Source organism: Tenrec ecaudatus, chromosome 2 (genome assembly GCF_050624435.1).
Source record: "Tenrec ecaudatus isolate mTenEca1 chromosome 2, mTenEca1.hap1, whole genome shotgun sequence".
NCBI lineage: Eukaryota > Metazoa > Chordata > Mammalia > Afrosoricida > Tenrecidae > Tenrec > Tenrec ecaudatus.
The window spans coordinates 212,360,251-212,374,651 of record NC_134531.1 but is presented as its reverse complement, the minus strand read 5'-3'; the positions used below and the strand labels follow the sequence as shown (position 1 = coordinate 212,374,651).

The 14,401-nt window shown below is 48.2% G+C and overlaps 1 pseudogene; it reads left to right on the top strand.

Moving 5' to 3' along the window:
* The first annotated feature begins 2,547 nt into the window (after window positions 1-2,547).
* LOC142440496 (uncharacterized) overlaps window positions 2,548-14,401 on the top strand; it is a 119,573-nt pseudogene continuing 107,719 nt past the window's right edge.

Genomic DNA, 14,401 nt, shown 5'->3' with positions numbered 1-14,401 from the left:
CCACGTCCATCGCTCCTAAGCCTGCTACACCTGGGGCCTCAAGACAGGCCCTCAAGGCAGCACATAGGTCCAATATTGAGGGGTAGGGGCTCTACTACCCCCTGTCCCCAGAGGCGACCAGACCCATCCTTGGAAAGGGCACAGGTCTGAGGCCCTCTAAGGGCAGTTTTCGAGGGCACTAGTATGTGCCCGGAGAGCAGGACGGGGGAATGGAAGTAAGGAACATCAGACAAAGACTCGGCAAATATGGAAATTCCCCAGCGAGGCACAGCAGTAGGACAGGTGGGTTGGAGATGTGCTGGGACATTGGATGTTCCTTAACTCTCCGCCAGGAGCCTCCTTTACCCTCCCCAGTGGCCTTCCCCAAGGTGGCCCTCACTGTAGCAGTTCGCCTTTTTAGCAAGTTCTGTTTCCATGTAACCAGCACAGACCGGCACTGGCCGGAGGCTCCCATTTCCTGGGGCCACTTAGAAAAAAATTAACCGGGAGCCCTAGTGGCATATGAGTTAAGCATCAGGTTACTAACCAGAAGGCTGGCAGTTCAAACCCACCAACCACTTAGAGGGAGATGGAGCCTTCTGCTTCCATCAAAATTTTCTGCTTCAGAAACCCTATAAAGCAGCTTGAGTCTGTCCTACAGAATGGCCATGAGTCCGAATCGCCATGGCAGTGGGTTTGGTTTGGGGTTTGATATAAAAGAATACAGGAAAATGTGTGGGGTCTTCTCCCAGAATCTGTTGTAGTTCTGAGCATCAGGGCAATGGTTGCATATGAATCAGTTGCCCAGATAAACCTCCAAATGACCAGCTGACCTCCGCCTGCTGCTCATCCTGGGAAACCTGGGCTCTTCACCATGCTGCACTGTCTGGCAGACTCCCCACCCCAACACACACACACACACACACACACACACACACTCAGCCACTACATATGTCTAAGCTATATTGCTCATAGGCCATTTCAGCAGTATTGGGTTCATTTGATGCCCCTATGACCCAAGCAGGTCACATAGTGTGTCCATCTATACTACCTCGACTCCGAGGTAGCCTTGCCAGGTTCATTCTCCTGGAAAGGTCAAGAGCCCAGGTGGGCTGCCAGCAGGTGCGCTGCTCTGTCCTCTCTCTGACTCAGTTTCGGCAGACCTTGATAGAAACACGAGTGGCTCCCATCTGCGTCAGATTCCAGAAACTCAGCTCCTCCCAGCTTCCGTCTGCTTTCCCACTCACTCCTAACTTTTCCTAACTTCCTGGAAGGATTGAACCAAGGAAAGAAGGAGAATGGATCCTATACCAATGGATCCCAAGCCCCTTCTTGGCGCCTGGTCTCTGGCTCAGAACCCAATAAATCCCAAACAAACTCATTGCCATCAAGTCAATTCTGATGGAACCTGTGCATAGGGCTTTCTTGGCAATAATTTTTATCGAAACAGATCACCAGGCCTCTCTTCTTGGATACTGCTTGGTGGGTTTGAACTGCCAGTTTTTAGGTTAGACGTCAGGGGCAAGCTGCTTGTCCCCTCCCGGGGAAAACCCAACTAAATCATAGAGAGCTGGTAGGCCTCCACCCTATAGGACAGGGTAGAACGACCCCTGTGGGTTTCCAAGCATAGCAAGTGATGGAGCTAGAACGACTCATCTTTCTCCTGTGGAGCGACTGGTGGTTCCCAACTGCTTGCCTAGTGATCACTGAGTGGGACTCCACTCGCTGACAGTGAGTGTCTTTGAATTTTGGAATGGAGCCAGCCTGAACCCAACACGTAGTTAATATTTTTATTGTTACGGTAATAGCAGAATCAAAAGTCTATTGATTCCAGTCTCCTATGATGCAGGTGACCGGGCTGGGGGAAGGAGGGAGGGGAGAGGAAAGTGGCTGGTTGGCAGAAGTAGGTTGTCAGTAAGAGGGTTGTTGCTAGGGACCAAACAAAATAATGTCTCAGCCGAGAATAAAAGTCTAGTGACTCCAGAGTTGATCTTAGTTTTTTGTTTGATTAAAACAAAAGAAATAGGGAAACTGCTTCTGAACAGCCCTTGTCCAGCAAAGGGCTTGGCCCATCCCCAGAGTCTGCAGCTTCAGTGTGGGGCGTTCCAGCTCAGTGGCGCCCTGAATTTCAGTCTCACCTTGTCTGTCCAGTCAGGCCCACTGGGGAGACTGTAGGCAGCTCCCTCCTTAGAAGGAGGGCAAGAAGGCTTGGGGAGGGTTGTAATTGTAAGCATACACTTGGGGGAGGCTGTCCTGAGGGCCCTCGAGGACTCCCACAGCAGCTCAGGATAGCTGAGCCCCTGAGAGACCCTGTCCCCCAAACTGGCCCCTACTTATTCTTCAGAGGTGGCTGGCTCAGTCCTCACTTGCTGGAGAACGTGGACCTCCTGGGGTAGATAGGTCAACCACACCCCTTCCTCCTTTCAGGTTTCTAAGCCTCAAGGATTCAGCCCTGCAGCTCCAGTACAACCCGCTGTTGGAAAGGCTCTCCCTGCTCCTCAGGCTGGGGGTCTGTGAACGCCCACAGGACAGGAATCCTGTGGGTGAGGGTGCAGGACCCAGGACAGGATGGAGTGGAATGGTGCGCTGCCTAGGGAGCCTGCGGGGCTCCCCAGCCCCCCAGGCTGACCGCCCCTGGCCGGCCTTCATCTCCTTCCCAAACAAACCACAGGGATTCCTCTTCCCCCCTCCCCCTCCTACTCCCCGCTACCTCTCACCTAGGCACCCTAGAGTCAGTGCCGGCGGGCCGCCTGCCCCCGCCCCCTGGGACACGGCAAACTTTCCAAGCCTTCAGACAAACCCCGACAGGGCCCGCGGGCCAGGCGCAGGGCACCCACTGCTCCACCTCCAGCGGGTCCCGGCCGGGAGACGCCGCCTGTCCGCTGCGCGTATCACCGGCGGCATCTGCAGTCTCTCCCCGGCGCGGTGGAAACCAAGCTGCGGCCGCAGCAGGGGTTCAGGTAACACTCAGGGCCGCTGAGATTTTCTCGGACAAAGACGCGAGCCCGCCATCCCCCCCCCCCCCGGCTTCCTCGCCCCCAAAGGGTGAAGTGCACCCCTGGTTCCCAGCTGGGGAGACTCAAGTCCAAGGACGGCCGGACTTGAGAGAGCGGTTGACTCCTCCGTTCCGGTGGGCACCTTCTGCCCGGCCATGGGCTCAGGACCACGGGCCCAGCGGCCCAATTACGCGACGTCAGAACTCAGGGCAAAGGCGAGCCCAGCCAAGGGCCCGGGGTGCCTAGCGCCCCCCTGGAGGGCACGTGGCCCGGCGGAGTCCAGAGCACCCAGTGTCCGCCAGGGCGCACCTGCAGCCGTCAGCTTCCTGAGAACACCTGACTGCACCCCGCACCGAGCGCCGGGAGTCAGTGGTCCCCGGGGACCAGGTCCCGCCACCCAGACTGCACGGACCCGGAGCTGGGGACGAAGGAGGAACCGCCGCCGGAGCCGCTTACCTGCCGCGCTCGGGCCGCCCCGGCGCTCGCCGCCCCGGGTCCTGCGTCCGCCTCGTGCTCTCCAGCCCCTTCTCCCTCGGGCCGGCCTTAACCAAGTCCCTGACCCTCCCCCGGCTGCCTCGGGCTTTAATCACCGGAGGCGGCGTCCCAGGTGGGAGGTGACGCGCCCTAGAGCGGGTCCGGGTCACTCCGGACAGGGGGAGGGACGGGGCGAGAGCGGGCGGGCCCTGGGCGGGGACCCGAGCGGCCGGAGGAGGTGTTTTCCAGAGCAAAGTCGGGGACGCGCTCCCCGCCCGGCCCGCGGTGCAGGGGAACCCTTCCCGGAGCTTCGTCCTTCCGTGGGCAGCGGAGCCGGGCAGAAAGGTGACTCGCTTTACACCCTCCCCAAACTGCGCGAGTCTTAAGGCCCAAGCGGCCAGGGCACCCCAAGTTTGAAGAAGGAGGGTGATTCTGGCGAACGCGAATCGATCGAGTCCTATAGTGCTGCCCTGGAGTTGCGCCATTGCCGGTTCCCTAAGCGGCCTGGTGGCTTCCGTACCCACAGTGAGGACCTAGGAGTGGCGCCATGGAGGGGACTTAGAGCAGAGCGGGGAGTGGCCTCCTCGAAGACCTTGGCCTTAACCTTTTCCCATGTGGCCAAAACCGTCCTGGACTTAGCCGAAGTTTGAGTACCCTGACTCGTCCCCCCTTTTTGGTACCGCTCTATAATGCTTAGTAGTATGATGGTGACGCTGTGCCCATGACGCCAGTTCCAGCCCTGCAAGTGACCTTAGGTACAACAGACAGACACCCTGTCTGGTGTGAAGGTTTTTTGTACGCCCACCGCTGCAGCCTGTTTCCATTCATCCCTCTAGGGTCTTCCTCACTGACATAGTCACGTGTACTACATACACTATTGGGGGATACTTGCTGATGTTACCATTCTCATGCCAACCCCAAATAAAGACAAGATGTGTGATATTTATAAATTATCAGGGGTTCATGAGGGAGGGGGAAGCGGGGAGGGTAGGGCAAAAATGAGGAGCTGATGCCAAGGGCTCAAGTAGAGAGCAAATATTTTGAGAATGTTGATGGCAACATACGTACAAATGTGCTTGACACATGGGTGTATGTATGGATTGTGATAAGAGTTGTACGAGCCCCAATAAAATGATTTTAAAAAGAAGGAAAATGGGATACAATAAAACAAACAAAAGCAGTCCAAAGAAGAAGTGTATTTGTTACTTGGAGAAGGATGATTTGAATGACCAGAAGTTCTTTTCTCACGGTACGGGAAGCTGGCAGGATGAATTCAAGATGCTGGTTCTCCCATGCCTTCATTCTCCGTCAGCTCTGGGCAAGACCCCTATCTCCTGAGCATCTGCTCCTGGGCGGTCCTCTGTGGCCCAGCATCCCTTCCCATTCTTGCTGAAATCCTGACTCACTAACACATCAAAGACAACCCATTCCCAAATGGGCTTATAATAACCACCTATGTAGAAGTTAGGATTTATGGCACATATTTGGGGATGAGTGTGGGGATGCAGTAATTCAATCCATACCCAAAAAGGGAATGATGGTTTTTTTAATGAAGTATTCAACTGATGCCAGAACCAATTTACCATAGCCATGGGAATGGAAACTCGGGCTCCCTTGGGACTCCTGTAAGCAGATTGACATGGACTGGTTTAAAGTGAAAAGACAGAGCCAAAGAATGCCTACATAATTTATTCCCAAACTCCACTAGCCATTTGGCACAACATCCATTCAGGGACAGTTGTACCCCGCCCTACAGACTTGCTATGAGTCAAAATCCTTCCGAGGAAGATCTGTGTGACAGTTACATCATTTCCTGTCAACTTGCGTGCAGGGGTGGAGTCTAGCCTGTTGATCAGAGCCAATGATGCTCTCTGTGGGCATGGCCTTCTCCTGAAGATTCTGGGACCACCTGTCTTCCTCCCTGGACGTGGGACTCTCTGCTTCACCTTTCTGTGGATAAGCCACATGGAGTGACACTGATGGCAGCCAAAGCCCTGGAGATGCTTCCAGTGCCACTATATCCACAAGGCTTTCCACCCACTGGCCTGTGATCTTCCTGCCTTTGGCATCACTGCCTGTGCTACGTGAGTCTGCGGAAGAATTTATGAACTAGTATCGGACATATGGGATAATATTGAATTTAGGGACTTAATCTGGACTGGGCTGGGATGGTTTCTTAATATACAACTTCCCTTTGATATAAAGCTCTCTCTTACACACAAATGAAAGTCAATGAATTTGCTTCTCTAGTCTACCCGGATGAACACAGTCTGTATTCCAGTCACAGCAGGGATACTGGCAGCCTCCATGGTCCTTGCAGACTTCCTTAAGAAGTCCCTCTCTAGCAACACTCTTTTGCTTGCTTGCTGATCAGCTCATACCCTCCACAACAGAACACCGTCCCGTGTGTACCCCACTCACTCCAGGTTGCCCCGCCCCAGCTGTCTTCTGAGGGTGAATGATTTCCGTTTTGTGTTACAAATTTGTTGCCCATTAGAAGTTACACCTTTGGTCTATATATGTATATGTATGGTGTGTATATATATATATATATATATATATATATATATATATATATATATATATATATATATATACACCATATTGAATGAAGGGGGAAGTGCAGAGTGGAGACCCAAGCCCCAAGTGTCAGCCAATGGAGATCCCCTCACAGAGGGGTTCAGGAGAGGAGATGGGTCAATGAGGGTGCGAGGTAGTACCAATGAAGAACACAGCTTTCCCCCGTGTCCTGGATGCTTCCTCCCCCCAACTACCATGATCTGAATTCTACCTTGCAGGACTGGATAGGGCAGAGGCTGTACACTGGTGCATATGGGAGCTGGAGGCACAGGGAATCCAGGGTGGATGATACCTTCAGGAGACCAGGGGTGTGAGGGGCGATGCTGGGAGAGCGGAGGGTGAGTGGATTGGAAAGGGGGAACTGATTACAGGGGTCCACTTAGGAGGGGGGAGCGGGGAGGGAGGGGAAAAAAGAAAAAAAGAGGACCTGATGCAAAGGGCTTAAGTGGAGAGCGAATGCTTTGAGGATGATTGGGGCGGGGAATGTATGGATGCACTTTATACAATTTATGTATGTATATGTATGGACTGTGATAAGAATTGTGTGAGTTCCTAATAAAATGTAAAAAAATAAAAAAGAAGTTACACCTTTGTTCCACCAAATTTCTACTGACTAGCTATCCACCTGGTAAGAGTGTCCATTTATCTCTCAGGTAGAAGTTGTTCTCCCCACTTTAATTTCTTGGAAATTTTGTTCGGCTATCCACATCCTCAATGCTTCAGCAAGTGATGGAATATCAAGTGAAATGTTTCAACAAGCTAATGAAGTATTCACTGGTCTAAGCCAAAATGTGGAAGACAGCTGCCTGGCCAATTGCTGAAAGTGACCCATATTTTGACCCATTCCAAAGAAAAGTGACCTAACAGAAGGCTCAAATTCTAAGACAATATTGTTGATATTGTGTGTAAGTAAAATTTTGCTGAAGATAATTTTAAAATAGTTGCAGCAGTACATTGACAGGGAGCTGCCAGAAATGCAGGCTGGGTTCAGCCTGCTGACTTCAGGTAGAGTTCGGCTAAATGCCGAGAATATCAGAAACATGTGTGTGTGTGTGTGTGTGTGTGTGTGTGTGGTCATTGCCTATACAAAGGAGTTCAACTGTGTGGATCATTACCAACTATGGATAACCTTGAGAAGAATGAGAATTCCAGAACACTTCCTTGTGTTCACGTGGAACTTGTACATGGATCAAGAGCCAGTTGTACAAACAGAACAAGGGAACACAGCATGGTGTACGAGCAGGAAAGCTGTGTGTCGGAGTTGTATTCTCTCATCATACGTATTCATCTGGTATGCTCAGCAAATCATCAGAGAAGTTGGGTTATATGAAATAGAATGTGCCACCAAGATTGGAGGAAGGCTTATTAACAACCCAGGATATGTAGATGCCACAACCTTGCCTGCTGAAAGCGAGGAGGACTTGAAGTACTTGTTGGTAAAGATCAAGGATTGCAGCCTTCAGTGTGAATTACAATGCAATATAAAAAATCCAAAATCCTCACAAATGGACCAATAAATAACATCAGAATAAATGGAGAAAGGTTCGAAGTTGTCAAAGATCTCATCTTGACAGATTTTCATCCACAATCATGCTCATGGAAGCAGCAGTCAAGAGATCCAAGGATGCAGATGAACACGACCTCTTTAAAGCAAGGATGTTCCTTTGAGGACGAAGGTCAAGACTGGAATGAAACAGCCACCACACACACACACTCACACAATACAAAACAAAACATTGCTACTAGTTAAAAACCAACACTTCTGAGATAATTAAAGTTTATTGTGCCAACCTGGGCGATAAACACATGTGGGGTTAATTGAAGGGTAGGGGATAAATGGCTCAGTAAGCCTCACCTTTCTAGTTCTTGGGTCTCTTGCTCTGTGATCGTTTTACCAGGGTGCAGCTGCCTTAGCCAGTTCCCTGCTTCAGCTGGCAAGGCTCACTTTCTGCAAGACATCCCTGAGGAGAAGCTGTGGACCTAACCCAATGCAGCCCTGGGTGCAGAAGCAGCCATGTGGAGACCCCTGCAAGTGCTGCAATGCTTACACGTTCACTGACTCAGCTTTCCTCCTGCAGTCAGAATGATTGCATGTGTTTTGTGAGATGGAGGAGGACTTTGTGGATTGGTGTTGGACATATGGGTTAATGGTGGACTTGTGGGCTTGGGCAGCACTGGGTTGGGATGTATTTTTGATGTGCACTTACCCTTTATATAAAACTCTCTCTTATACATATGAGTTTCTGTGGATTTGTTTATCTAAAGTACCCAGACTAACACAACTTCCAACAACCATGTTCACACATATACACAAAATATTTGGGTTTTTTTGTTTTTGTTTTTTTGTTTGTTTTAAACATTTTATTAGGGGCTCATACAACTCTTATCACAGTCCATACATATACATACATCAATTCTATAAAGCACATCTGTACATTCTTTGCCCTAATCATTTTCTTTTCTTTCTTTCTTTTCTCTTTTCTTTTTTTACATTTTATTAGGGACTCATACAACTCTTATCACAATCCATACATATACATACATCAATTGTATAAAGCACATCCATACATTCCCCGCCCCAATCATTCTCAAAGCGTTTGCTCTCCACTTAAGCCCTTTGCATCAGGTCCTCTTTTTTCCCCTCCCTCCCCGCTCCCCTCTCCCTCATGTGCCCTTTGTAATTTATACATCGTTATTTTGTCATATCTTGCCCTATCCGGAGTCTCACTCCCCCCACTTCTCTGCCATCCCTCTCCCAGTGAGAAGGTCACATGTGGATCCCTGTAATCAGTTCCCCCTTTCCAACCCACTCACCCTCCACTCTCCCAGCATCGCCCCTCACACCCTTGGTCCTGAAGGTATCATCCACCCTGGATTCCCTGTGCCTCCAGCCCTCATATGTACCAGTGTACAACCTCTGCCCTACCCAGCACTGCAAGGTAGAATTCGGATCATGGTAGTTGGGGGGAGGAAGCATCCAGGATCTGGGGGAAAGCTGTGCTCTTCATCGGTACTACCTTGCACCCTGACTGACCCATCTCCTCTCCTAAGCCCCTCTATGAGGGGATCTCCAGTGGCCGACACTTGGGCCTTGGGTCTCCACTCTGCACTTCCCCCTTCATTCAATGTGGTATATATATAAATATATACATATATATATATATACACACACACACACACACATATTCTTTTTTTGTGTGTGCCTGATGCCTTATACCTGGTCCCTTTGGCACCTCGTGATCGCACTGGCTGGTGTGCTTCTTCCATGTGGGCTTTTTTGCTTCTGAGCTAGATAGCCGCTTGTTTATCTTCAAGCCTTTAAGACCCCAGCCACTATCTCTTTTGATAGCCGGGCACCATCCGCTTTCTTCGCCACATTACACAAAATATTTGTAAGATACATGTTCTCAGTGTAAGATATATGTTCTCAGTGTTCCTTGCAGTTTGTCAGATGCTCAGTTCACCATGCTAGACAGTAAATTCTTTGAAGACCCTGCACGGAAGGCTCTAAGATCCTCAAATCTCAGCTCTCACCCTTGCCTGTAATGCAGGATTTAAGGCAATCTTGTTTGTCCATCTCATAAGTAGATCAATGCAAGGTGCAGAGTTCCAAGGCTGTCCAGCACTCAGCTCTCCATGGCCAACGTGTTGCCCAGGGTCTTCTCTTTCGGAAAGGCAAGTTTGGAGACAAAGGTTAAGTCCCCATGGTCATCATTGTTGACGAGCATGGGGCAGCAGTTGTGGCAGACGGCCATGTGTATTGTCCAAGACAAAGGATACACATGGGAGTGGCAGGAACTCTGTCTTCAGTGTTGACACCTACACACCTTTTGGGGCATCCGCAACAGTCATGGTGTTATCATAGCTGTCGCGGGCCAGGCTGCTCCTGTTGGGAGAAAAACCACCCCAAGTGCCTTCAGCCGACCAAAAGGCACCTTGTGCCCCATCGTGGACAGGCTGGCTTTTCAGCCCCTCCTTTCAGGTGGGTGGAAAATACCCCGCACCAAAGTAATACCAGCCTTGGTCCAAAAAGCCCTGCTGGGATACCAGTCTAAGCTGTGCCTCCTTTCTTACCAGCCATTTTCAGATTCAAAATAAGAGCAGAAATGAGCTGTACTTCACACAGCTGTTCTTGGGTGGGGACCACGTCACGAAATTGACTGATCAGGTTGGGTGTCCAGACACCATCTTTCTGGCTCCAGACATAGGCATTGTGGTCCGCCCCATGAGAGATGATGCTGGCCATTTTGGGTGCCTGGTCTATACCTGTGATGTGTCCATTGGATTCTTTGAGTTCATGAAGCCACTGGCCCCTGTTCTTACAGGTATGGGCAACATGCTTATCGGGGCCGAGGGCAATCTAGGAGCAATCCCTGTTCCAGGCAGGGCAAGTGATTGATTGGATCCAGTAAAAACGGAGCTAGGGACACAATTCGTACTGTTTACAAAGACTAAAAAACTGGGGTTGGGCAGTCTGGATAGGCACAGAATGGAAAATTTCCAAACGCTGCTCAGTCAATAGGAATAGGCTGGAAGGTGCAGGGGCCAGTGAGTGGATACCAAAGGCCAAAAATTAACAGCTGTCAAACAAGTTTGAAAAGTATACATAGTCAATATTTTCCTGGCCCAAATGGAATTTATTTATAAAATGGTCATAAAAAGAAAACTTTAAAAATCCTATGGACTCAAAAATTTCATCACATTAAAAAAGCACACATTAAAAACAACAACAAAACAACCTCAGCAATCAGAGGCAAAAAAAAAAAAACTCACCAAAAAATACACCCGCTGGAAATGATAAAATTGTTAAAACTGGAAAAAAAAAAGAAAACAGAAAGAAAAAAATATTACATACCCTAAGCAATGGGTTTCAGGAAATGTCCTAACTTTTGAATACTCACATTGGAAATAAGAAAGACTGAAAATGAGAGAGCTATGAATGTGGTTAGAAATTTGGGGACAAGACAGTCGGGAACTATCCAGAGAGGCGTAAGAATGGTGTGGGTGCTGTATCGGACCTCCTCTGACTTCACGTGGGTGAAGAAGGACCAGACCCCACATCACCCCAGGGCAGAGAGATCGGACATGCCTCTGCCCTCTCAACTTCCTTACCAACTCTGACGTCAACCATTCTTCCCACGGCACGTTCCCAGGTTCTGGCCACACAGAACTCACAGATAACACTCACAATTATGGGGTTTAGAGGTGAAGTTAACAGTGAATAATAATAAGTCATCAGGGAAGTTCACCATTAGAAGTGCTCAGAATACAGGAGTTTTTTTGTTTTTATTTTGGGGGTCTAGAGCACCTCTTCTCAGCCACACCAGCAGGCATGGTCTCTCCCTGGTCCTGAGACTCTCGGTCTCCTGGATGGAGACAATTCGTTGCACAGGTAGCTCGGGGTGCCAGAGGGTGAGCTCCAACCCCAGTACTTCTTTCTTGATGGTAAAGAGATCTCCTGCCTCTGCTTCGGACATGGCTCATTTACAACCTAGAGGGATGGCAAAAGCAACCAGTGCCCACGTTAGGGTTCCATACACCCTGTTGACATGGCCTTGACCAGTCATTCAGGGAGTTACAAAGATGATGGCTAGAAGAGCCATAACAAGTTATTCACTGCACCCCAACAGACAAGAACAAAGGAGACAAAACAAATATAGAGTATAAACCGAAACATTGGTCTTAAAAAAAGACTTTTACAAAGGGTCAAATCTTTTGAACTACATCAGGCGAAAGGCAGAGAAAGCAAGAATAAACTACCAGGAATTAAAAAAAAATCACAACTGTGAATGCATCAGCAATCAAAGGCAAAAGCGTCTAACTGCAAACAAATTTACCTTTCCAAACTGACTCAAAAGGAAATGGAATATCTGATTACACCCTCAACATTCTCAAGAGAAATTGAGCTATTAATGGACAGCAAAACAACCCAATGCTGAAAAATAAGAGTGAAAACAAAATAGAGAATATGGTTTGATACAGGTTAATTTTCAGAAACTTCCAATAAGTTTATTTCTAGCTTTTCAAACATTCTTCCGGGCTGCAGAAAAATGTACAAAACTCCCGCCAAGTAATTGATATCTAAACCAGAGAGAAAAATCATGAAAGAAGAGTATGCGCTACTCTAATTCACAAATACAAATGAAAAAATACAAATATAAGATGAATCCAACTGTGTATAAAAAAAGGTTATGACTGAGGTGAGTTTATTTCAGGGATAGTTTCACATGAGAAAAGCTATCAATGTGGTTCAACACAGTAACACGTGGAAAGATAAGACTCATAAAACCAGTTTAATATACTTAGAACATTCAATAAAACTTCAATATGCATCCATAAAAGTTCATTTCATGTATTTAAATATAAGGGAACATTCTTATCCTGATAAAGATTCAAAACATTACTCTTGATGGTGAAATTGAAAGGATAACTTCTGACAACTCTTCTGTTCAATATTCTGGTAAATGTTCAATATTCAAGTAAAAGAAAGAGAGATTACATGATTGAAAATTAGAATGGAAGAAATCAGTCTATCATTGTTTGAAGATAACACAGTGGCATATCTAGAAATCCACCCCAACCCCAACCAAATTCCACAGCCAATCCATTCGAATTATTAAGAAATTTTAGCAGTTGAAATGGATTACTATCCTATGATCATTGTGACAAATTACCACAAACTTGGTGACTTAAAGCAACACAGATCTATTCTCTTACAGTTCTGGGGGCCTGAAGTTCAAACTCATTCTTACAGGGCTATTCATTTGGAAGCTCCACAATTGAATCCGTTTCTTGCCTCTTCCAGCTTCTCTTGGCTCCTGGCCTTCTTTGATACAGCATCGCTCCAGTCTCTGCCTCTGTGGTCTCACTGCCTCCTCCTGAGATGTCCACATCAACCCTCCCTCTGAGTAACTCTTACTTGGGATTGCATTTAGGGCCACACAGGTAATCTGGAATAATCTCCCCATCTGGAAACTCTAAATTTAATCATATCTCAAAAAAAAATTCTCCAAATAAGGTAATATTTATAGGTTCCCAAGATTAGTACCCAGTGCTTTTTTATTGAGAAACCCTAACTCAGTCTACCGCTGCCGTGCAAGGATCACTTTTATTTGTCCTTTCCAGACAGCTTTATAGCTCCCACCAAGTGACTGGGTAGGATGACGCAAATAAGGTGTTTGTGATCCATCCAATGATTGGGCAGCTTGGAAATAATGCCAAAAAGCTTCATGGAACCCTCGTGGGTGCGAGACTAGGTAAATAATGTGTCTGGAACTCTAACAAGGGGATCAACTAATTTTACCATCTGGTGTCCTTAAAAGGGAGTCAATCTCAGAGCAGAAAGGGGACATAACTACCCCCAAGAAGAAGAGACAGGACCAGACCTGTCCTTTGAAACCTGAGGTCCATGTGAGGTAAAGCTCTCAGACCCTGGGCACAAAGCTATCACATCTGAGACGGTGGGGAGAGATGGTGAGACACAGTGGCAGAGAAAGAGCAGAGGCAGCCGGACCAGGGGATCAGTCAAAGCTGGTGCAGTGAGCTCCCTGTCCCATGAAGTGGGAAAGCTGAGTGCCCGTGGGCAGGAGGTATGCTAGTGGAGTGGAATGCCTCTAAGCACTTGGGAGAGCAAGGCTTGCCAATCCATTGAGCAATAGAGCCGAGTGCTTTCAGGCTGTGCACTGGGGGAGTAGGGAGGTGGGGGGGGCAGCGGGGGAAGGTCTCTAGACATTTACTGGTGGAACTAAAGAGTGCTGTAACCCTTGTCTGAGCAGGGCAGAGAGCAGACGAACCCAAGAGGTCTGAAGGGCTAAGGGATTCAAAGCCAGAGGGAGGCCTGTCATGGGCACATCTGAGAAGAGGCTTACCTGAACTGTATCCTGAGTCATTTCTGAGCCTGAATTGCAACCTTGTCCTTCCCTATTAACCTCATAGTGACATCCTGCACAACAGAACCTGCACCAGCCTCACAGTCGTTCTTGTTTGAGCCCATTGTTGCAGGCGCGGTGTCAATCCAGCCTGTGACTCTTTTTACTGCTCCTCTCTTTACCAAGCATGATGTCCTTCTGCAGGGACTGGTCTCCCCCCATAAAAAGTATAAAGCATGTGAGACAAAGTCTCGCTCTCCTTGGCTCTAAGGAGCATTCTGGCTGTGTTTCTTCCAAGACATATTTGTTTGTTCTTTTAACAGTTCATGGCAATTTCAGTAATATTAGCCAACATTATAATTCAAATGTACTGATTCTTCTTCGATTTCCCTTACTCATTATCCAATTTCCACACGCATATGAGGACAATCAAAATACCGGGGCTTTAATCAAGCAAGTCAATCCTTGCTTTTCAACACTGTACAAGAGGTCTTTTGCAGCAGA